The 23311-nt window shown below is 53.6% G+C and overlaps 1 protein-coding gene and 2 long non-coding RNA genes across 26 annotated transcripts in view; 1 reads left to right on the top strand and 2 right to left on the bottom strand.

Annotated features, from left to right (window-relative positions):
• Positions 1–276: 276 nt before the first annotated feature.
• LOC108350508 (uncharacterized) lies at positions 277–4932 on the bottom strand. Its single transcript, XR_001837334.3, has 2 exons — positions 2971–4932; positions 277–779 (listed from the first exon to the last, which is right to left on the bottom strand). It is a non-coding gene; the product is annotated as an uncharacterized LOC108350508 (long non-coding RNA).
• Positions 4933–5073: 141 nt separating this feature from the next.
• Src (SRC proto-oncogene, non-receptor tyrosine kinase) overlaps positions 5074–23311 on the top strand; it is a 47848-nt gene continuing 29610 nt past the window's right edge. For 3 of the 24 annotated variants that reach the window (XM_063284676.1, XM_039105961.2, XM_063284672.1), the window contains exons 1-2: positions 5418–5564; positions 19490–19561. The gene's annotated coding sequence lies outside the window, so the exon portion shown is untranslated. Of the gene's footprint in view, positions 5164–5300; positions 5565–5978; positions 6094–9235; positions 9544–19484; positions 19562–21411; positions 21508–23311 lie in introns of those variants that run through there. The other 21 variants (XM_039105965.2, XM_063284674.1, XM_063284666.1 and 18 more) reach the window with 20 other exon arrangements.
• Positions 9417–10238, bottom strand: LOC134486197 (uncharacterized). Its single transcript, XR_010065012.1, has 2 exons — positions 10037–10238; positions 9417–9592 (listed from the first exon to the last, which is right to left on the bottom strand). It is a non-coding gene; the product is annotated as an uncharacterized LOC134486197 (long non-coding RNA).

Genomic DNA, 23311 nt, shown 5'->3' on the forward strand with positions numbered 1-23311 from the left:
TTCTTTCACGTTTCTTCCCACATTCTAGAGGAAGGAGGCCTGGGCCAGAGATCTCCACCCCTCTGCTCTGGGTGACCTTGGGGAGCTGTCTGACCCTCTCTGGGCTTCTCCTAGGGCTTTAGGGAGTGATAGGATAAACAATTATGTTTCTTGGTACTTGGCCTTCATGAGGGCCTGGTGGGATGGGGCATCTCCCTACTTTCCCACGAGCAAATCTAACCCCCCCTTAATACTGGGGACCCTCATGCACACTAAATAACCAGGCTGCTAATGAGCTACAGTGAAGTCATGTTTTAAAATTTATTTTTACTTATTCGCTTTACGTCACGCTCACTGCCCCCCTCCTGATCACCCCCTCCCACAATCCTTCCCCTCCCCTTCTTTTCTGAGAGTGTGGGGGCTAGATGCATCCTCTCCACTGAGGCCAGACAAGGCAGCCCATACATATCCCCCATACAGTCAACAGCTTTTAGGAGAGCCCCCGTTCAGGATCCACATGAAGACCAAGCTGCATTTCTGCTACGTATGTGCAGTGAAGCCTATGTCCACCCTGTGTATGCTCTGTGGTGGGTGGTTCAGTCTCTGAGAGCCCCAAGAGTCCAGGTTAGTTGAGTCTGGTGGTCTTCTCGTGGAGTTCCTATCCCCTTAGGGGCTGCAATCCTTCCTCCTCTTCTTCCATAAGAATCCTCAAGCTCCATCCACTGTTTGGCTGTGGGTGTATGACTCTGAGTCAGTTGGTGGGTGGAGCTGCTCAGAGGACAGCCATGCTAGACTCCTGTCTGCAAGCATAACAGAGTAGCATTAATAGTGTCAGCGATTGGTGCTTGCCCTTGGGCTGGGTCTTAAGTTGGGCTGGTTATTGGTTGGCCGTTCCCTCAGTTTCTGCTTTATCACCAATCCTTGCACTCCTTGTAGACAGGTTAAGTTTTGGGTTGGAAGTTCTACTTTTCAATTTGAGGCAGGCTCTCACTAGGCTGCTCAGGCCGAGCCTTGTCCTCGTAGCCGAGGCAGGCATTGAAGTGTGAGTCTTCTGCCTTGGCTTCCTGCATAGCTAGGTTTTGATCCCAGTTTGCTCCTTGGTTAGTGAGTAGATGGAGGCGTGACCTGCCGGTGGCCCATGCTTCTCGGTGTCAGCCTCTGAAGAAATGATGGTCAAGACTGGCTGTTTTCTGACTCACAAGAGGTTGGCCTCATTTCCTACATCTCTTCCATGGCTGTGCTCTCGGGTGCGTGTGCTCACAAACATACTCTGCATCTGCCTCACCTGTGTTCCTGCTCTCTGGACAGACCCGCCATCGGAATAAGGGTCCCTCTACCCCTCCCTGCCTTTCTATCTGTCCCATCTACATTTCTCTGCCTCTCTGCTCACCCTCTGAGCTTCCACTTCTATTGGGAGGAACGTCTCTGGAGCGTCTTGGCTTCTCCCTGGGTCACAGGAAGGGCCCAAAGATTCTTGGGACTCACCCCAGGCTCATCTTAACTATTCTCCTAGCAGGTATCTCCTACACTCCGCACTGTTCTGTGCTCCACTGGCACCGTCCTACTAATGTTTGCAGTTGTGAGAGTTTGTGCAGCCCCGATCCTCCACACTCCACACGACCCCTCTGCCTGCATATTCGCCATGTCCTACTTTCACGGGTAACCAACTCTTGAGACTGCACAGGCTGGGTTAGCCCCACCACACAACCTTTAGCCCCCTACGCTTGCCCTGCCCCTTACTTTGGGCTCTTCTAGCTCAGTAGGCCAGGCTCATTCACTGTTCTATCCCAGACCCAGACCCTGGTATCTTCTAGAAGCTCAGTAAGTACAGTGGAAGAGAGGACGGGGGTTGGGGGGTGGGAGTGGGGAGCACTGTAAAGCCTTTGACCAGGTGGAAGGAAGGCCAACCTCATCTAAGAGCCTCAGGGTAGAGCCTGCAGCCTGCCCATCTCTCCACCTTATCCCGTAGTTTCTATCCTGGTGGCTTCATGTAGCTGATTCATAGAGGCCATGAAGGTTATGGTGGGACTGGGTCAGAATTCCTTGGGAAGGCTTTGAGCGGTCTGGTTTCCTAGTCATTACTGGGAGGGTGAGCTAGGCTCAGGCTGGGCTCTGCAGATTAGCAAAACAAAACTCCTAGTAAGGATGAGCATTGTCCCTGATCCCTTGAAAGGGACAGCCTTGATCTGGGTTCACTGGAAGGTAGGGCCTTCAGGATCTACAGTGCCTCCATCTTGTACCCTGCCTTTAGGCTTTTACTTCTGTGGAGGAAGGAAGGGCCTGAAACAGAGCACTGAATACAACCAGTGCTTTAAAAAACAATGTCTGGGGCTGGAGAGATGGCTCAGTGGTTAAGACCACTGACTGCTCTTCCAGAGGTCCTGAGTTCAATTCCCGGCACCCACATGGTGGCTCACAACCATATGTAATGGGATCTGATGCCCTCTTATATGTCTGAGGACAGTGACCAACAATGTACTCATATACATAAAATAAATAAAATCTTAAAAAAAAAACCCAAAAAACCCCAATGTCTACGTCATGTGTGCACGTGTGTGGGTAAGTGCACATGTGTATGCACACAAGGAGGCCACAGCAGGCTGTCCGGTGCCTTCTCTGGTTGTTCCTCTTTATTCCCTTGAGGCAGGGACTGCCACTGAACCGGAATCTCACTTTTTGAGCTAGATCTTCTGGCCAGGGAGCTCTCGGGATTTGCCCGTCTCCACCCTCTACTCTGGGGTTTCAGGTGTGTGGCCGTGCCTGGCTGGAGATCCAGACTCAGATACTCACGTTTGCACAGCAAGTGCTCTGACGCACTGGCACACCCTCCACGTCTAGATGTGTTTACTGTCCTTTTTGACAACATCCACACACGTGGAGTCTGCCAAAGCTAGGCAAGAGGGCTTCTGCCTGTCTGTGTCTTCGCATCTGGCAGCCTGAGATTGTCAACAGTTTGAGTGAGGCCAGTGTGAGCTACAGAGGGAGACTTACCTGGGGCTTGGGGGTGAAATGTTAGTGTTGCTGCTGGGATCTTCCGAGTCTGGCCCCATATGTTTCATAACACCGATGCACAGACACGAAGCAGTAAGTGGCTGTCTTACTAACACAGAGCACAATAAGGTACCCCATTCATTGTCTGCCGGGCCAGACCAGCAACCCTCCCTTAGTAGTCTGCAACGGGATGAACGTTCCCATTTGACTGGTGAGTAAGGAAGGCCCGAAGAAGGAGAGTCATAGTCAGTGGCAGAACATTGGAACTTGTACTCTCAGAGTCCGTGGATGCCACGTCAGTGTGTTTTCCACCGCCAGCTGGCTAGTGACCACTCTATGTTGGGCATAGGCCAGGCCATGGCTCCTGCCTTCAGGGTACAGACACACCCAGAATGGACTTGGGTTGTGTCTCTATCAGGGGTGTGTCTAGAAGCATGTCCTGGAGGACATGGCCCTTACCCAGGATCCTGAAGGCCTGGGAGGATGGGGAGGCTGGTGGCAGGAGTGGGCATGCCTGGTGGGGGTTACAGTCTGAAGCCGGGAGGGATGGTTAAGAACAAAGGGTACTCCAAAAGCTCGACAAAGAAACCATTGTGCTGGGTGTTTCCTCTTAGAGTCTCTGATGTGATGTTACCCTACGCTCAAAGCTAGAGGCAGCCCAGTTGTGAGGCTGTGTCAGCAGCAGAGCCAACACCAATCTTCCATGAAAGGTTGCGAGAACTTATCGGTGCAGAGGTACCTCACCTGTCTGTCTCCCCCTGGGAACCTTAGCCGCTGTGCAGGCTTTTGGTGTACTGAGGCTCAGGGGGAAAAACAGCATACTCTAGGTCATGCATATATTTGCAAAATGGTAGAGCAGAGGCTTCAACCTTAGCCCCTCGGTCCAAAGGGGCTTCGAAGCTTTCTATTTTCTTCGTTCTAGAAACCCCCAGACCTTTCTGTTGAACTTCTGGAGAAAGAACCAGCTCTCTGGAAGAAAAAAAAAACAAAAACAAACTATTGAATTACTTGTCAAATTCCCCCATTTCCAAGGAGAATGTACTTCCTCTGAGGCTGACACCAGGTGACCAGTCTGACATCACCAAGTGTGGCACAGGGAAGGACACCTACCGCTCACTCTCTAGAGTCAGCCCCTGAGCCTCACAGGAAGAGTATCCACCCTCCCCCTCAGACCAGAGTGGCTAGTAAAGGCCATTAGACAAGACTTAGGCATGGAGGAGGGAGGAGAAACCTGCTCCTCCAGCCAGAGCCTGCCCAGGGGAGTCCTGGGAAACTGCCGTTAATCTTTAAGCAATGCTTGTGAACGGGAGTGACTAGTTTGCCTGCTGTTCATGAGGAATCCTGGGCAGTCCCATACCCTTTTCTGGCCATACTCGCTCTCATCTTAGCGGCCCTCAGATCTTCGGTCTTGCCCACTCCTGCTTCATAACAGAGGGGGCCGGAACAGGAAGCTAATGGACGGAACACACCCCGAGGCACCTGGCCTAGATGTGAACTCAGATCAGTCTGACTCAAAGCTTTGCCCTTTCCTGGTCTCCTGGGAGACATAGCTGTACCCTGAGGCTCAAGCCTCTCACATTCTCGGATGACAGGGGATTTGCCCTTCAGGAGGGATCTTTGTCAGAAGCCCAGGCCTATGCCACATGAACCTGGTTGGGTCTCAGTTTCCTGTCTGTGAGATGGAACTACTTTCAAGGAAGGAACATGGAGGTGGTGGATAGCTGGTCAGGCCCATCTTTTCAGAGAGAATGGGAGGAGTCAAAGATGCTCCCAATGGGCAACCCTGGAACCTGGTGGTCTTTGAGACCAGCCTGAAGCCACATCCCATCCCGCTTGCCCCATTTTTCTTCTCCTGCCATCATCAGTGGTTGGCAAGACGCACTGCCCAGCAGATGTACACGGTCTCCTTATGCACTGAAAGTGAATTTAGGCTTGGCCTAATTGAACAGGGCCTGCAAGTTCCTGCCCTGCATAGGCAGAGGCTGGAGGCTCCGCAAGTTCAAGGCCAGTCAGCCACATAGTGAGCCAATGTTTCGCCTTTTGATACATTTTAATAATACCGCCTCTCCCCCTCACTCTTTCCCTGTTCTTTGGTCCCAGTCTCGGGCTAGAAACACTCAGGTCAAGGCTGATGTGGCCAGTGCCTCAGTTTCCGCGTCTGCGGGCAGTGCTAGCCACCGGTGCTTAGCTCAGGTAGCTAGGGTGGAACCCTAACGTGGTCCCGGGAGGCCAAGCCCCACTCGTGGCTTGGGGGGGGGTGCCCCCGCGGGCGGAGCTGCGGGGTGGGGGGGGCTGGGTGCGGGAGGCGCGGGCCCGGCTCGCGCAGCAGGTCCCCCGGGTCGCCGGCGTGGCCCGGGTCCGCGCTTCCTCCTTTCTCCGGCTCGCCGCGGCCGCGGCCCCTCCTCCCGCGCGCTCCCTCCCCCTCGCCGCCGCCGCCACCGCCGCCGCCGCCTCCTCCCTTTCTCTCGGTCTGTCTCTCCCGGCCCGGAATCCAGCCGGCCGCCCCGCCGGAGCGGCCAGGCCGCCGCCCGCCAGCGCCGCGCGCCCCGCTGGGGTCCGCCCGGGCGCGTCCGGAGCTCGCGGTCGCCGCGCAGGTGAGCGCCCCCGCCCCGCCGGCCCCGCGCCCTGCTGCGGGCTCCCGCCCTGCCCACTCTCCGGCGCGGCCCGTGAGCTGCCCGCCGCGGCCTTTTGTTGGGATGCGCGGGGGAGGCCGGGCGGGGTGCGGGGGGCACCGGAGCGCGGGGACCCTCGGTCGCAGAGTCCCAGGCTCAGTTAGGCCACATCTGAAAACCCGGCCGATCGGCGCCGCCCGCGATCGCGGCTGCCGGGCCCGGCGCCCCCGGGCCCGGCGCCCCCAGCCCCGAGTGGGCGGTGGGGGTGGGGTGGGCGTCGGGGACTGGGCGCCTGGCGGGCCACAAGACCTCCTTAGGTCTCATTGGGGCCTCGGGTAGGGCCTGGTGCTGCTGGCCTAGAAGAGACAGGGCCACCCTTTCCCCCCCAACCCCCAGCCCCCAGTCTCGCCCCTGCGCAGGCCCAGCGGCCGATGGGCTCAGAAGTTGGCAAAAGTTTTGAGGTTTCACTACCGCCACCAGGTCCGCTTGCCCACCCAGGCAGGTACTGAAGGTGAGTTTGTGCCCCGTACTAGGACCACCACTTGTCATGCTGTGTGTCTTGGGGACAGCTGCCTAAGCTCTCTGAGCCAGGGCCTTCCTCAGTGGTATGTGGATCTGACGGGGACTGCTGGGCTGGTGTGAACAGAGGGGACTCACTCTGAGTATCCCTTAAATCTTTGGGGCATGCAGATTAGAAAGGTGGACAGAGATGTGTGAGGCTTATAGGGCCCTGAACACGGTTTTCCCAGCCTTACAGACTGTCCAGTAAAAGCAGTGGTGGTGGGATCATCTGGGCAGAGGTCAGATTCAGTTACTAAAGTGGATGTTGGGGTGGGTAGGGTTCTCTTCCCAACCTTATGGAGTCCAGGTATCTAGGTTTCTCGTTTTCCTGAGTGATCTGAGCCAGGTACTAACTATCCTTAGACTCTTCACATCAGCCCTCAGGTGACTGTCCCCCTGCACTTGGGCAGCTCAGGACTAGGCATGTATGGGGGTGGGTTGGGGTCGGTAAATGAGCCCCATCCTGGGGCTTGGAGCTTGCACAAGATGGTTGAGGTACCTGTGGCACAGTTGCCTGCAGAAGTGGGTAACTCCATGCTTCAGAGGCTGCCCTAAAGCCCCTCCAGAAGACTGAATGTAGTCAGGACAAGAGTGAATGACAGTCAGTCCTGTCAGAGAGGATCGATCAGTTGGGTTGTGATAGGTACCTCAGTGGTAGAGCACATGCTTAGCCTGTCCGAGGCCTTGGCTAGCTGAGGAACCACTGAAAGGTAGATAAATCAGTAAAGAAAACGGAACAGTAATGACCAGAGCTGCTGATATCCAGCAAAGTCCTGGGGCTAGCTTTCCTGAAGAGCTGTCTGTCTGCCCTTTAACCTGCAGTGACTTTTAGGTCAGTCCCAAGGCATTGTTGGAAAAGGCTCCCTCCATGTCTTCTGCACCTGCAGAGACATAAGGCCCTACTGGAGACGGGGTGTGTCTTGGTGAGGTAGCCTTTCCACAAGAGAAGTGATTTACAGTGTGTCACCTCTCAGCTGACCTCCTGTCTACATCCTGGGGTACAGGCTGAGAATGAGTGCTAGGAGTGCCGTGCTCCACCCCACCCCCAAACTCATGTTCTTCCTCCTTCGTCCCAGCCTTAGGGCAACCCTATCTCTCCCACCCCATCTTCTCCTGTCTCCCATGTCCTCCCTACTTGCCTACCCCCAGCCTCCAGCACATTGGCTGGCTCCTGTTTGGGGTTCTTCCCTGATGGTCATCTGAGGGTCAGGGTGGGGATGGGGCGTGTCTCGATCCTCTAAGCCCCCAGGATCTAGGAAGGACATCGTTAAATAACTTTTGTTCTTGCTGTCCATCTGGTCCTCTGCTGGCTTTGATCTCGCATTGAGCACATACTATGTATCGGGGCCTGGGAACTTGGTTGAGCAGCTTTGTGGTAGGAGGAGCAGACAGCTTCCTGGAGGAGGTGCTTGAGCTGGGGGAAGCAGTGGTCAACCAGCCGAGAATGCAGCTGGCCCAGTGTTCTTCCTTTCCATTCAGAAGGTCATCAGCCTGGGGACTTGCTGGAAAACTGTGAACAGATCCCTGGCTCTTAGAAACTGGAGTCTGGGGGATAGGCCGTGTATCAAGCAAGTGGCCAGATAAATGAATATGTAATCGTGGTTGTGATAAGGGCATGGCCTGGGGAATGGAGAAATCCTGAAGGAGGAGTGGAGGAGGTGTCTGGGCGTGAAGCTAGGGGAAGGTGTGCCAGGCAAAGAGAGGTGTATATGTGCAAAGGCCCTGAGGTGGGGGGAATGTATAATTGTAGAGAACCAAATGAGATGGGATGATCTAACAGGGCCTGCTATCAATAGGGCTGCTCCCTCTGAGGGCCCCTGGAAGCCTTCAGAAGGATCTTGGCTTCCCTTTTTTACATAGGGAGCTGACAGGTATCCTCTGTGTGAACCAGATTAGCTGGAGGCCAAGGCACAGAGCTAATGGAATAGATGTGTAGTCTGGACTCCCATATTCTGTGGGAGCCCTGATCGGGTCTCAGGAAGGGAAGGTGTATGAGTCTAGGTTTTGAAGGTACAGTAGGAGTTCAACCCAGAAAGCCAGAAGCATGAGAGCCCAGGAAGCACAGTTTGGGGGTGGGGATGGGGGTGGGGAGCAGGGCTGGTCAGCCAGGAAACCAGAGATCATACTCATGCATCTGACAGGCCTGAGTTCAATTCTGGCCGTTGACCATCCTGTTTGCTGTGTGTCTTTGGGTCTTTCATTGTATCTTTCTGAGACTCGGTTTCTTCTTTACAGAAAGACCAAGCAAGCATTCCTCCTTTTCCAGGTAGGGTTAAGAGAAGCCTCTGCGCCCGGCATTAGTTAATGTTCAGAAAATGGGTCCTGTTTGCTGTGTGTGGCATTGGAAGCCTGTTATTATCTCTGGGCTCAGCCTTGCCATCTGTGTGGCCATGGCCTCGAGTGGGAGTTGACATGGGTCTGCAGGTCCCATTTGGGACAGGGCTTGCTAGAAGTGGATGTTCCTAGTAAACCGAAGTACTGTGTTGAGCCACCTTCTGAGGTCCAATGTTCGCTTCATGGGAAACAGTGCTGTGATAGATTGATAATGTCTGCTGTGGACAGAAGCTTAGCAAGCATTGTCTGTGTGCTATGAGTTTGTCATTCCTGATCTCTCCAGACTTTCTCTCTTCACCGTGTGTGTGTGTGTGTGTGTGTGTGTGTGTGTGTGTGTGTGTGTGTGTGTGTGTGCGCGCGCACACGCGCGCGCGTGCGCGCGCTGGGGCTAGGAAGAACATGCTAATGCCTTTTTAATGGAGGACTGTCCCCACCAGTTAGCCTGCCTGTGAGCATAGCATGGCCAGTTAGCTCTACTAGAAGGCTAGGCAATTAGGGAGAATCCCAGAGCAGGAAGCCAGAAGCCCCATGTTTCCATCCCTCGCTATGGGACTTTGGGCAAGTGACTTCCCCCTAGGACTACTCAGATGAGTTCTAGAAAGGAGAAGCTGGGAGCAAGGAGAAATGGAAAGATTGTGACTTGTTTCTTCCTGTTGGTCCTCAGAGTCCTTACCGTGGAACCTGAGACTGGGTCCTGCCTGGGGTTGGGTGGGGCAGGGGATGTCTGGGATGGCAACCAATAGCACCACTGAGTCTGACACTGGGGCCTGCAAACAGGGTTGGAGCAGCACCAGGAAGCATGGGGATCCTGCTGGGGCCTGATAGCTTCTTTCAGGCCATTCTGTCCAACTTGTGGCCTCCACTTGAGTTTATCTGATGCCACTATGTTCTCCAGAGCTGGACCACAGCAGAGTGACCCACTATTTCTGTTTCCTGTCCTGGAGTGAGTAGAACTTTTATTCCTGTTTTTATGGGAGAAGAACAGGAGCAGGAGTCTTCACTGCGACCAGTGTCTTTCTGCGGCAGAGTATGGGTTCCCTGACGTCCTGGTTTGTAATCATGGCTGGTGGGTATTGGATGGTCCAGTTACATGATCTCCTTGGTAGTAGTAGGGCCTAGGAAGACAATTGGCTCTGGGTTTGAATTCTGATGTGGCAGCCCTTTTGCTGCGTCTGATGGTGGGGAAGTCAACTGTTCTAAGCCTCAGTTTCCCCAATCTGAGTAGCCCTAGCATATCTCTGGGAAGGTGGCCTGACTCTCAGGTATGCTAGTGTGTGTCTAGTGCTTGGGCGCAGGGCTCATTCAGGGTGTTTTCATACTGTGAGGGAAGGTGATTCCGTGGTGAGCCAGAAAGGCAAATTGATCTGGGAACCCTCTGGGCTGGGACCAGCCACCTCGCCTGTGGTTGTCTTGTCCTGTGCATCTAGGAGGGATCCCATTGGTTGCAGCCTGCCAGCTCCATCTAGCTACTCCGAGGCCAGCTCCCATCTCTCCACGTCCCCCCTAGAACTTCATCACATGCCCATCCCGTGACTCGAAGTGCCCAAGAACCTCCTTACCGTGTGGGGTCCTCCCTGTGAGATATCTGCTCTCTGGGTAGTGGGTGCTTCTCATGCTGACCTGGGTACAAGCTGCACTTCCCTTGTTTCCGGTGGAGGCAAACGGAGGCTCAGAGAGGGTTGGGGCCTCTGCATGTCTCCTGGAGATGTCCCCAGTTCAGACAGAGTTCCTTCCTGAGACCCAGCCTCTCTCGTCTGTTGTGTCTCTGTTGTGGGTTACCCCGCAGGCGCTCTGAGCCACTGGCTGGTTTCCTGTCTGCTTTTGCCTGTACAGGTCCTGCATTCCTGTGAAGGTCCCCAATTCTTTTATTGGGGGTGTGTCTGACACAGGGCCTGGCTGTATAGCCTAGACTGAGCTGGAACTCATCTCTGGTCCAGCCTGGCAGGAAGGAGTGACTCTCCTACCTCTCTTTTCTGAGAGTTGCGGTTTCAGCATCCGCCATCTCTGCTGGCAGGTACCCCACTGTTGAGCAAGCCCTCCCACAGCAGAAGTATCCCTGGCTCTCCCCTCACCTTCTGTCTTCTCCCTGCGCCTCCTCTACCCTTTCTCTATCACCCTCAAGGCTCCATCTCTGGCAGATAGCACCTCTAGGCTGGTTTTCTCTGCTTCTAAGGGAGAGTGTGGTAATTACCACTCCTGAGGGCACAGCACTTTATAGTTTGCAAAGCACTTCTATGTAGTTACCTGCACACCCCAGCAGGGCTGCGATGGAGACTGAACCCAGTGATCACCTTCATCACAGATGAGGAAGCTGGACTCAGGTTGGGCGCCTGCTGGGTGCTCTCCCTGCTTAGGCAGTTAGGATAACCCTATTCTCCTGAGTCTTGGGTCTGTCTTTTCCTATGAGTGCCTAGATGGATCAGAGAGGTTAAGTGACTTGCTTGGGGTCACATAGCCTTGAAGGGGTGAAACTTGGAGGTTCCTTCTGAGGATTCGGTGAGAGGCAGATCACACCCCCTTCCCACCCTTCTGAAGAAACCCACGCAGCTGGGTTGGTGGATGGTGTGACAGACAACATCTCACTGAGGTGGCTGCTCCTGGGCAGGGTAGGACCCCTGTACTTCCCAGGTGGCCCTGCTGTGCCCTGTGGACTTTGTTCCCGCCTGTATCTGCTGGGCAGGTAAATGGCTTCTCCCTCGTCCACATCAGGAGACAGCAGCTTTTTCCCTTGGGCTGGGTCCCTAAATATCTTATGCCTGTAGGAAGTTTCCCCTCAGTGGCCAAGGTGGTAGGAAGGGGAGAGTGTCCAGGCAGAGGATGGTGTGATCAAAGGCAGCCTGGGGCCCACAGGGGTATTGTGGGTAGAACGGTTCCTCACCGCAGGTTTTGCCTCCTTCGCCCAACCCCCACCCCTCCAGGTGCTCCCAAGGCCCGGAACCAGATGAGCCACTGTTCTATTTGGGGACAATTCTGCTGTTCCCATTTCAATCCTGTGCCCTAGTTTTAGAAGCAACGTGGGTTTGGTTACCAGTTGGCCATTTGCAGGCAGCTCCCCCACCACCCACTCTGCCCACACCTTAGATCCATGGGCATCATGGTCAGAATCAGCCTTGGCTGCTTTTGGTGTTGCCTGGGACTCTGCCCCTGGGCTCCTGGAGCTCTCCATGCTTAGCAACTGATGGTGTCTGGGCCACCTGTGGGTGGGGGCAGGGCACAGGAGGCTGCTCCAGGGCTCTGAGGGGAGATGTACTTTGGAGGAGAGGACAGTGTGATCTGTCTCGGGGGCACTGGAAGCAATGCTCTGGAGCCAATTACAGACCCTGATGTTTGCTCTACTGTGACCTAGGTGACACAGGAATGATGGCGGCCTAGCAATGCCAAGGAGGCTTCGGGGGAGGAAGGTCACCAAGGTCCCTAAGGGTAAACAAGAGATCCTGAGAAAGAGAAGGGTGAGGGCGTCTTAGACAGAGGGAACCCAGGAAGTAAAGTGTGTGTGTGTGTGTGTGTGTGTGTGTGTGTGTGTGTGTGTGCATCGCCTGCGGCTGTGGAACTTGGGGTCGTTTATACCTGCTGAGAAGGAGCCTAGTTCATCCTGCACACTCAGTGTTGTGGGAGCAGGGAAGGCATGGTTGGTAGAGAACAGAGAAGGATGAAGTGGAGCAGGGGCTTAAGACAGGGATCAGAGCTCCTGACTGGGCAGAGGACAGAGGCTGGCCTTCTGAGGAGACTCATCAGGGCCTTGTGATGCAGCCTGTGAGCTTGTTATGAGCGCTGGGAGCTGGGGTTGGACCTGGTGCCTTCTGTGGACCCCAAAGCGTATGATGTTTACATACAGCCTGATGGGGTGGAGGCCCCTGGGAAGATGGCTGTATCCAGTTCTGTGGATCATGCCTGGCTCAGGCAGTGTGGCCTTGCAACAGTGGCCTGGGGCGCCTTGCTGAGTGGCTGTGTCTAGGAATATCAAGAACCTGGGTCGGGGTGGGGAGACAGGGAGGGATGCCTCAGTTTCCTCTTACTGCATCTCTTGGTAACACTGCCCCTCAGGAAATGGGGTGTCCTATGATGGGTACCCCAGGCCACCTAAAGTGGACTCTGGTCCCAGTCCCAGCCTCCTTCCTTTTGGGTGAGCCTCCCAGGGCACAGTCCACCCTCTCTTAAGCTCCTGATAGTCTGAGGGCTATATGGACTGTGGAACCTAAGAGGCCTAGCTTTGAGGCCTTACACTGATTCCAGCTGGGAGAGCTTGGCTAAGTGATTTTTCCCTTCCTGAGCCTCAGTTTCTTCCCTCACAGAAATAGAGGATGTCCTCTGGAGGGTTGTGTCCAGTGTTGTACAGTCCTGGGAGAGCCTGGCTCAGAGCCACAGCCTTGCTGGGCTGCCAAGGGGCAGCTTCCGGGCGCCCTGAGCTCTTAGCTCCAAGGACAAAGCCCCTTTGTGGGGAGACAGATGGAGCCTGGGAGCCCCCTCCCTGGGGAGCAGGGCTGTATGCTCCTCCTCTGCACTCCCTCCCTTGGGAGAAGGAGCTTTCTGAGGTCAAGGGTGGGATTGCACAGCCTGGCTGCTCTGATGGGGAAGCTCAGCATCTCTCTCCCGTCTCAGCCAGTTTTCAGGAGCCCAGGCATCCCTGGCAAATCCAGACCCTACTATGGATTCCCTGCGCACCCAACATTCATCCTTCCATTCCCCATCCATCTTCCCATTCGTCCCTCTTCCTTCTGCCCTTCAACCAGGCACCTTCCCCTTACTGGGCCAGTGCTCTGTGCCCACACCATCTGCTCTGTTCTGAAAAGGTGTTCAAAACTGTCCCAGCCAGGCACTGGTGTTAACGCGACACTGACCGTCAGCGAGTGTCAGCTGTGAGAAAGTGGAAGTGGCCCTGTGCTCATCCAGAGATTGCTGCCGTCAGAGTGAAGGTTCATGCCAGGAAAGAGGACTGGAGGCCCTCTGGCAGGGCTGAGGGGGTCCTTAAGTCCCCTGGAAAAGTTGACTTTTGAGCTGAGACTGGGAGAGAGGGGAGTTGGCTGGGGTGGGACCATTGAAGCGCCTACTGGGACAGGTGACCTTTGTCCTGAAGACCCAAGGAAAGTGAGGGAGTGAGTTGTGGAGAAATGGGGGGGTGGGGAGTAGACTCTGGGCAGAGAATGGCCTGTGCAAGGGCTCTGAGGCAGGAGCATGCTGTTTCCAGGGAAGGGGGAGCTATTGACGTGGGCAGTACAGGGAACTGAGGGGAAGGTTAGGGCTGGTGTGGCCCCCAGTAGGGACTCAGAGCCTTTCATTTAGGGGTAAGACGCATGGGCCAGAGGGTTCAGGTCAGCATCTCTGCTCCAGAATGGGAGAGGGAAGGGACACTTCCTTCAGGGAGCTCAGGGAGTGTTTGGAGCTGGGACTGACAAGGTTCAGAACCTGGCTACTGAGGATAGAAAACCGAGGCTGAGCGTGGCTTCTCCTTGGCCAGGATCACATAGTGGGGCAGGGATCTCAAGGCCTAGGGGACCTATGGCTTTACACAGACCCTGGCCCCCAAATCCCAGACAGCAATATTAAAGTATACCCATTTCTGTCTTGGGAAATGGAGTCTGCTCAGTTGGCCTCCGGGCTTGACAAAGCTTGACTCCAACTTGCTGAGGGAGCCCAGCCTCAGTTTCCTCTGCTCGTCATAGTCTCTCCCTCTCAGCCCTGAGGCAGAGCCTCCTCACTGCAGGTGTGTGAGGGCCTGCCCATCCAGGGCCTGGCTGGAGCCGGGCTGGGCTTTCAGATATCTCAGCATCTTGGGGTCGAAGGTTCCTGAATCAGAGCCAAAGCCTCTCTCCATATGGGGAAACAACTGAGAAGGGCACCACAGTTTGTAGAAGGCCTCCTCACCTGGCACAACAGGTCAGCATTGTGAGCCAGGTCATTTACTGCCTAGCCCCGCCTCCCCTTCCCTACCCCCTGCTCAGGCTCCACTCACTTCCGGGCTTTGGCCTCTCTGCACAGGGGTTTGCAGCTTCTCGACATTGCGATACAACATTGTCATCTATGTCGTTCATGCTCCAGGGAGTCCTTTGAGTTATAAAAACAAAACAAAACAGGTGTGCGTGTGTGTGTGCGCGTGTGTGTGTGTGTGCGTGCGTGTGTGCGTGCGTGTGTGTGTGTGTGTGTGTGTGTGTGTGTGTGTGTGTGTGTGTAGTCTTGTTGAAAGTAAGCTACCACTTTGTGAGGTTGCATCTGGCTGGTCTGGGGCGCTGCAGCCTGAGGCCTGCAGGGTGGACACTTTAGATGTGTAGGTTTAGGAAGGGATCTTGTTCTGCATGGCACAGGTCAGGGGCTGAGGTCCGGCAGTGAGCTACAGCACCAGTCTGTCTGTCCTGGGTGTGTGGTGTGAGCCCCATTTTTCACTTGCTTAGCTTCTGTCTTCCTTCCCCTTTCCAGGGCCAGCTGGAGCCTGCAGGCTCTCCCCAGTGGCACTGGAAGAGCTGGTTTGAGGCTTTTCAGCCTCCAGCGTGCTTGTACTGAGAATGCAGGACCAGGCATGTTCTGACAGCCATGGCCCTTGGATCCGCTCCCCCATTCCTGCCTCACTCCTTACTCACTTGGCAAACGCTCTACCCCCACTCCCCCCACCCAGCTCCCAGCCCAGGCCTGTGCTGGGTGGGGCTTGGGGACTGGAGTTGCTTTATATTTTACATTGCAGGCATAAGTTGGGTGGTCAGAGCCTCTGCTGGGACTTCATGCAGGGAGAGCAGGGCTGGGCCTCAGCCTTTGGGGATGGATAGACATGTGGCTTAGGCTACTTCTTCTTCCTGGGGAGGTTCTAGGTGGGCCCAACCACCTCCCTAACCACCCAATCACCTCTGTCTGTCCACTCATCTATCCTGCTATCCTGCCATCTTCCATCCACCCACCCATCCATCTATCCATCCATCCACCCACCCACCCATCCATCCATCTGTCGGTCCATCCATCTACCTACTTACCTAATCACCTACCTTCCTGTCTGTTCCTCAGTGGGGCCCATCCATGTATCCATCCATGTACACATCTACCCAATTCGCCCATCTGTTTACCTGTTCCTTCTCCTATCCGTGCATCCATTCATCCATGTACACTGGGCACGTCTGTGTGCTGGACAATATTCTGGAGGCTGGAAACACATCAGAGAACCAGCTGGACTCAATCCCTGCCTTTGCAGTGTTTGCTGACTGGCAGGGCGGACAGAAAACCAGCAAACAAGGGATCAGTGGGCACCTCTGTTAGAGGGAGCCAAGTGCCATGGACCCTATCTATATAAAATGGGTAGGGGGTTTGATATGCCCGCTGGGTAATGGACGGGCTGCTGCTGTACCTGCATTGGGGAAGGTGCTCACACTGAAAGGCTGGCTGGCACTGGGAGTGGGGTGGGCTTACAACTCTCAGGGGTGGAACCCAGGGGGAGAACATGCAGACGCCCTGAGACAGGTGGGGATGGAGCATGCTTGGAGTGTTGGGGCCGCAGCAAGAAGCCGGGGTAATGGAGTGGAGAGGGAGATCGTGGAGGGAGAAGTCCTGAGGGGCAGAGCTCGGTGCCCAGGGTGACGAGGAGCAGATGGGTGTCTGTTTGGAATACTTGGGTACTCGGGCATAGCTCACCATGTAGTGTAGCCATCTTCTTTCTGTATGGAGGAGGCATAGCAGACCCTCTGCTCCCCCTCACATCATGCGAAAGTAAATCTCTATAGTGTTCCATGTTCAATATATGTGTTTCTCTGTACCTGAAAATTTATAATCTACCCAAAGTCTGCCATTCTTTCCTGCCAGCTGCCTCTTTCCTCTCTTGGTATAGTTTGCTGGTGAGGACGTTGGCTCATAAGGCCAGCCTGCCAGTGACTATGCTGACTGAGCTCAGGGCCTAGCACTTAGTAGGTGGCCAGAACACAGTAGCCACTGCTCTGATGGACTTTCTGGGCTTTGGGCCCTATTCTTGGGGCTCCACTAGTTGAACTTACTTCATTCTCATGACCATTCTTCAAAGTAGGCTGTTTGTATCCTGATGGTGTAGGGGAGGGGACAGGCACAGAGGTAGAGAAACTGCCAGGGTCACATAGTAAGGAAGGGCCGGAGCTGGGTTTTGAACCTGGGTCGTTCAGCTCTTAATCCTCATGATGAGGGAGGGCTTGGCCCAGGTAAAGAGGACTACCTCTTTTTATGGGTATGGATAGGTGAGGTTGGGAACGACCAGGAGCAGCCCCTGAGAAGGGAACAGCATGTGGAGAGGCTGGAGGATCATCTAGGGGTGAAGCAATGGCAGGGGGTGGAGGGAGGTAGAGCAAGCAGCAGGCCCCCAGACCACTGCCCTCATATTCAATATTTTCCTCAGTTCATGGATAGCGAAGGAGACAGCACCTGTGGGCTAAGGGGTGGGAGGAGGAACTTAGCACTCGGGCTTGGCCACTTGGCGTTCCTGCCCACCCATGTCCCCAAGGGAGATGCCACCTGGGTGTGGGCGGGGAGGAGGGGGCACCATGTTCCCAGAGTCGAGAAGCAACCAGAGCTGTTGGCAGGGAACAGCGGGCACCGTGGGCAGGGGCCGGCTGGCGGCCCCTCTCAGGGCCCATCCGCCTGCCGCTAGGGAGGAGGGGGCTGCCCAGCTGACCTTGGAGAGGCTGGGGTAAGATTAGAACTTGTTACTTCAGTGTCCAACCAAGGTCACTCCGTCATCCTGAACATGTCAGAGACTTTGTGCCCAGATGCTGGCTTCGGCCCAGATGAAATGTGGCCTGTCTAGGGTCACTCAGTGATGGTAACTCCTTGAACTCATGAATGAACCATTTTGGCCTGTCTCTTAGTGACTCCTCAGCTCCAACCTCACCTCCTCTACTCTCCAGTGTAGAAAAGAAGGGTTTCCTGGTCCCCAGGCAGTTTCCCAGATCCTCTCTTCAGATGTAAAACTGTGAAGTTGCAGACTACAAAGAGACTCCTGGGGGTAGTGGCAACCACAGGAGGGTCTGTCCCCACCCTAAGCTCCCATCTCACCCAGCGGTTTGCTGTGGAGCTGTCCATGTGCTGGGTTCCAGGAAAGACCAGCCCAGCCACAGGCTCTTTTCTGAGAGCCTTTGCAGCCTCCAGGGGCAGCTTACTGGCTGGAAAAGCTGGGGGGATTGTCACAGGAGTCACCAGCTGTAGCAGGATCTTAGACTCACCTGCTTCATCTGTAAAATGGACTTAAGAATTTCACATGGGCCTGATATGGTGGCACAGACCTTTAATTCCAGTGCTTGGGAGGGAGGCAAAGGCAGGTGCATTTCTGAGTTCAAGGTCAGCCTGGACTACTTGCTGAATTCTAGGCTAGCCTGTGCTATGTAGTGTGACTCTTATCCCTAGAAAACTCATAAAATGAGCTGGCATGGGTTCTCAGCTAACAGGCTATGTAAGCACCATGTAAATGGGAGGTAAAGGCAAGCACTCAGAACTTCAAGGTTATCCTTAGCTACGTAGTGAGTTTGAGGCTAGCCTGGGCTTCATGAGTCCCTGTGACGGGACTCAGTAGATGCTAGGTAAGTCTCAGTCATCACTACTGTCGTGGGTATTTTCTTAGCCCTTCGTCCTCTCCACATTGCTAAGCCATTTGTGAGGATTACGCAGGTAAGCAGGGCGTTCCCTCAATCACACTAAAGACCATCAGGGCGCAGGTGCCTGTCCTCGGGGAACTTCCCCCAGAATGATGATGGTGTAGAGGGGGCCACCCTCCTGTGAGATGGGTGTGGGGTGATGTCCTCTTAGGTCCTTTTCCCTACCACAGGTGGGCACTGCGGGAGCCTGTCTGAATGTCAGCTGGGGGCCCATCCTTGAGCCCCAAAGGCTTCCAAGCTTTCGCTTGCTGGCTGAGAGGCTAGAAGGAGGCTGTGGTGCCTTGGCTTCTGGGGCCTGAAGTGTGCACCTGTCTTTCTGTCTAGTCTTTGTTCTCCTTTGGAAAAATGAGCTGACCCAGGAGCTTAAGACCCTCCATGAGATCATCTGGGACCAGTGGCCTTGGAAAAGGCTGGAAGATAGCTAGGCCTCAGAGATAGCTCAGGCCCTGACTTAGCTTCTTTGTCAGACATGGCTGGGTGTCCCTATGACCAGGGCCTGGGAGAGCTGGGGAGCTGTCCAAAGGAGTCGGAGGAAGGCCCCTAGCCAAGGCAATCTGTAGGCTAGTACACTGCCCCTGAGGACAACACTAGGACATCCCCAAACCATGAGGCTCTCCCAACCTGGCTGGGCCCTGCACTGCCCAGTCTGCCTGCCATGTCCTCCTACTCAGTCGTTCCTCCGTGGCAGACACCCTGCTTCCCAGTGCTCAGTGGTGCATCTGGTGTTCCTGGTCCTGCTGAGAACAGCCTCAGAGATGACGGCAAGGGCAGACACAGGCCTGGCTGGCGTCTTCATGATGGGTGGGCCCTGGGGCAGGGGCTAAGGATCCCAGACAATCCATGCTTGTTCCTAATGCTGTCTCTTAGTTGCCGCATGACCTCAGGCAAACAGCTAACCCCCTTTTGGACCCCAGTTTTCTCATCTACACAAAGGCACCGGTCACACAGGGATAGGGTGGAGCGTCTTGGGCTCTTGCATGGTGTATTATTTAACATGGTGCCTGTCCCTGGGAATCACTCTCCTCTGAGAGCCTCCAATTTAGACAGCTTCTGGGGCTTGTCCTCTGGGCTAGGGGAGAGTCGGGAGAGTCGAGAGTGCTATGTGGTCACAGCACACTCTCTGGTTTTCCCTTTGTGGCCAGCTGGTGTGTGGTAAGCTTTTCAGCCCAGTGACCTTTCTGGGATGGATGATCCAAAGACTTCATTTTCCAGAGACCCTAGCCCTACTGTGGGGACCTTGTTGCCCTGCGTGGGGCTGCCTCTGTGGGAAGCCTGCCTGGTCTCTGCTGTTGGAGCACTCACTCTGAAGCTCTGGGTGACTGCACAGTCACCTGGTGTCCATAGTAACATTGATCACGGGCAGAGAATGTGGCTTAAGCACAGCCGTGTGGAGAAGTCACTGACAAACATCCTTCCGCAGGACAGAATACAGAGGCCAAGAGTGCTGAGTGACCTGTGTAACCATGACAGGCCGAGCCGGGATCTGAACAAAGGCAGGTAAGCTGGGTGCGATCCAGTCTCATGTTGGCTGGTCTGCATTAAATGTGTCCTCGAGGCTAACTTCAGCTGGCTGGGTAGCTCTCAGCTCACTATGTAGCCCAGGCTGGTCTTGAACTCACCATATAACTGTGCGGTTGTAATTTGCTAAACAGTGTCTTTTAGTGGAGTAGCAGGTATATGTGCTACCCTCTCCAGTTCGCCTCTTTCCTCCCAGACTGGAGATGATACTAGATTTGAGGCAAAATTATAGAACTATCAGTTTGCCAATCTGTCACGTGAACATTGATTTCCAAGATGGCTTTAAAAACTGTCACAGTGATGAGATAAGTTCCCACGGGATTAATCCATTTGAAGTGGTCCATCGCGTGTTCTTGTCAGAGTTGATTGGCTCTGTTCACTTAGCATAATATTTTCAAGACCCACTTAGTTGGGGCATCATTTAGCCAGTTGTGTCAAGACTGCTTGTCAAATAACACTTCATTGTGTGGATATGCCCTATACCTGCCTCTGTCCTCTGGGTCTCTCTGTGGGGGGTGTCGGGGTGCATGCCCCCGTGAGCACATGTAGAGGCTGGAGTCTGACATCTTCCTCAGTCACTTGTCCATCTTATCTTTTGAGGTACTGTCTCTCTCTGAACCCGCACCTCACTCTCTAGTCAGGAAGTCCCCAGGGTCTGCCTGTCATGGCTTCTATTGCTGGAGTCATAGGCATGTGCTGCCATGCCTGACTTATAGAGTGCTGGACGTCTGAACTCAGCTCCTCAGGGTTGCATAATGGATGGCACTTTACCCATACCACCGTCTCCTCAGCCTGCGTGTGTGTGTGTGTGTGTGTGTGTGTGTGTGTGTGTGTGTGTGTGCGCGCGCGTGTGTATTAACACATTAAAATGTTTTTGAGGGCTCGTGAAATGGCTCTGTAGGCAAAGATGCTTGCCATGGAGACTCAACCTGAGTGCGAGGCCTGGAGCCCACATAGGAGAGAAAACTAACTCTTCCAATTTGTCTTCTGACCTCCATGTGCACACAGTGGCGCGTGCGCCCCCCAAACACACACACACACACACACACACACACACACACTCACCTACACACACACTCACACTCACCCACGCACAGATGAACACTGAATGCAAGGGCTGGAGAGATGGCTCAGCAGTTATGAGCACTTGCTGCTCTTCCAGAGGTTCTGAGTTCAATTCCCAGTGTGCATGTCACGGTAACTCAAATTTCAGGAGATCCAATGCCCTCTTCTGCACGCCTTGGGCACAAGGCATGCACACGCTACACAGACATACATGCAAGACAAAGGGCTCACATAAAATAAATCTCAGAAATTGAATTGTAGGGCTGGAGAGATGGCTCAGGTTAAGAGCACTGACTGCTCTTCCAGAGGTCCTGAGTTCAATTCCCAGCAACCACGTGGGGCTGACAACCATCTGAAATGGGAGCTGATGCCCTCTTCTGGTATGTCTGAAGACAGTGATAGTGTACTCATATAAATAGAATAAATAAATCTTTTAAAAAAAAGAAATTGAATTGTAATGAAAACATTTTTAAATTGACATAAAATATGTGTTTATAGATAACACATGATTGATTGATTGATTGATTGATTGATTGATTGATTCTGTGCTGAGATGCAACCTTCCCTCACTCCTGCTAGGCAATTAGTTACTCCACCCTAAACCATAGCTGTAGCCCCTGTGTGTTTTATAATGGTCAAACCCATGTGAGCCCGTCTCCTCAAACACTCTGTTTCTCTGTGTTCTCACATTCAGAATTAGTTCTTGCAGTTTTCTAAAGTGTGCAGTGTATTGTTATTTACTGGCATCCAATGTTCACACACAGGCACACAGGGACCTCTTCAACCCATCCAACTAGAGCATCCTGCACATTGGTCAATCTCTCTTCATCCCCTCTTTTCTCTTTCCTCTTCAACCTCTGGTAAGTACTGTTCTATCTTAGCTTCCATAATAACAACATTTTTTTTTCTTTTTTTCTTTTTTTTCCGGAGCTGGGGACCAAACCCAGGGCCTTGCGCTCGCTAGGCAAGCGCTCTACCGCTGAGCTAAATCCCCAACCCCAATAACAACATTTTTTAAAAAGATGTATGTATTTATTTCTTTATTAATATATGTGGGTTTTTTGTCTGTGTGTACATCAGCACACCAGAAGAAGGCATCGGATCCTATAGAACTATAGTTATAGACTGTTGTGGGCTGCCATATGGGTACTGAGAATTGAACCCAGAACCGTTGAAAGAACAAGCAGTTATATTTACTACTGAATCATTTCTCCAGCCCATGATATCAACTTTAAAAAAAAAAGTTTATTTTATTTTAAATGTGTATGTGTGTGTGTGTGTGTGTGTGTGTGTGTGTGTGTGTGTGTGTGTGTGTGTATGTGCATGTGGGTACAGGTACCTGAGGTGGCCAGAAGAGGGCGCCATTCCTCTGGAACTGGAGCTACAGATGGTTGTGCGATGCCGCATGGATGCTGGGAACTGAACTCTGCAAGAGCAGCAAATACTCTTAACTGCCAAGCTGTCTTTCCTGCTCCCACAATAGCATTTTTTAAGGCTCCGCCCTGGCAGACACTTGGGCTGTTCCTGGCTATTATGAATACTTCTGTGGTGAACTGGATCTTACCGTGTCCCTTTAATGTACTCGTTTTATTTTGAAATTGTGTGTGCATGCATGCATACATGTATGTGTGCAGTGGTTTTGTTTTTTTTTTTTGTTTTGTTTTTTTTTGGAGTTTGAGAGGTGTACAACAGGGCAGGCAATCTGAAGACCTCAGGTGCCAAGAGGAGGGAGAGGGATGAGAGTAAGGGAAAATCGTGTTTCTGGAGTAGGAGGTCTAGGATCCAGGTGGGCTCTGTGATGGACATCCGCCCGCCAGCTGCATGGGGTTAGGGATGATGTGAGGATGCCCAAGACAAACAGACTTCCGGGTGGAACTCAGGCCATGGGTGGGCACAGAGGTGGGCTCTAAGCCTGGTGTTATGCCTGTGGTTGTACCCGGCGTGTGTGCAGTCCACTCACATGATCATCCATTGGTGGACATTGGGTTGTTTCATTGTGGGGCCACGGCGCATGCTGCCCTGTGTGCTGTAGGCTGTGGGTTTCTGTGTGGTTGCATCTTTTCATTTCTGCCGATGTGTACCTGGGAGTGGAGTTCCTGGATGGCGTGCTAAGTCCCCATTGAACCTTTTTTTTTCCAGCTTGGTGAACCTCTGAGTTTATTGGGCTTACAAAAGCATGGCTGAGGGGTTACATATAGGAGTGTGGGTGACAGCAAAACAGATGCATCACTAGAAAATATCACTTCAGCATACATAACAGCTTCTCCATACATGCCTGGGCCGAGTCCAACCCCCTCCTTAAATGAACCTCCCACATTCTGTATGCTCTAGCACTTGTTAAGAATGTGTACAGCTAGGCCAAATTAAGTAGGGAGAGTGGGCCCATCGAGCCTTTTAATGGAAGGCCAGACTGTTTTTTCAAGTGGCTGTGTCACTGGAGGCCCCCCAATAATAGAAGAAGGTGTCCCCATGTTCCTGACAGTGCTTGGTGCTGGCTGCCTTTCTGATGACAGATGCTCTGTGGGCAGGACACAGCATCTCACGTGACTGACTTGCCTTTTCTCGTGGGTCCTGGCGATGAGCTTCTGTCCATGTCAGCTGCAGGTTGTTTCTTCTGGAGGAGAAACGCCTGTTGGCATCCTTTGCCCATTTCGAAGTTGGGTT

The sequence above is a fragment of the Rattus norvegicus genome, chromosome 3 (assembly GCF_036323735.1).
Source record: "Rattus norvegicus strain BN/NHsdMcwi chromosome 3, GRCr8, whole genome shotgun sequence".
In the NCBI taxonomy this organism is placed as follows: domain Eukaryota; kingdom Metazoa; phylum Chordata; class Mammalia; order Rodentia; family Muridae; genus Rattus; species Rattus norvegicus.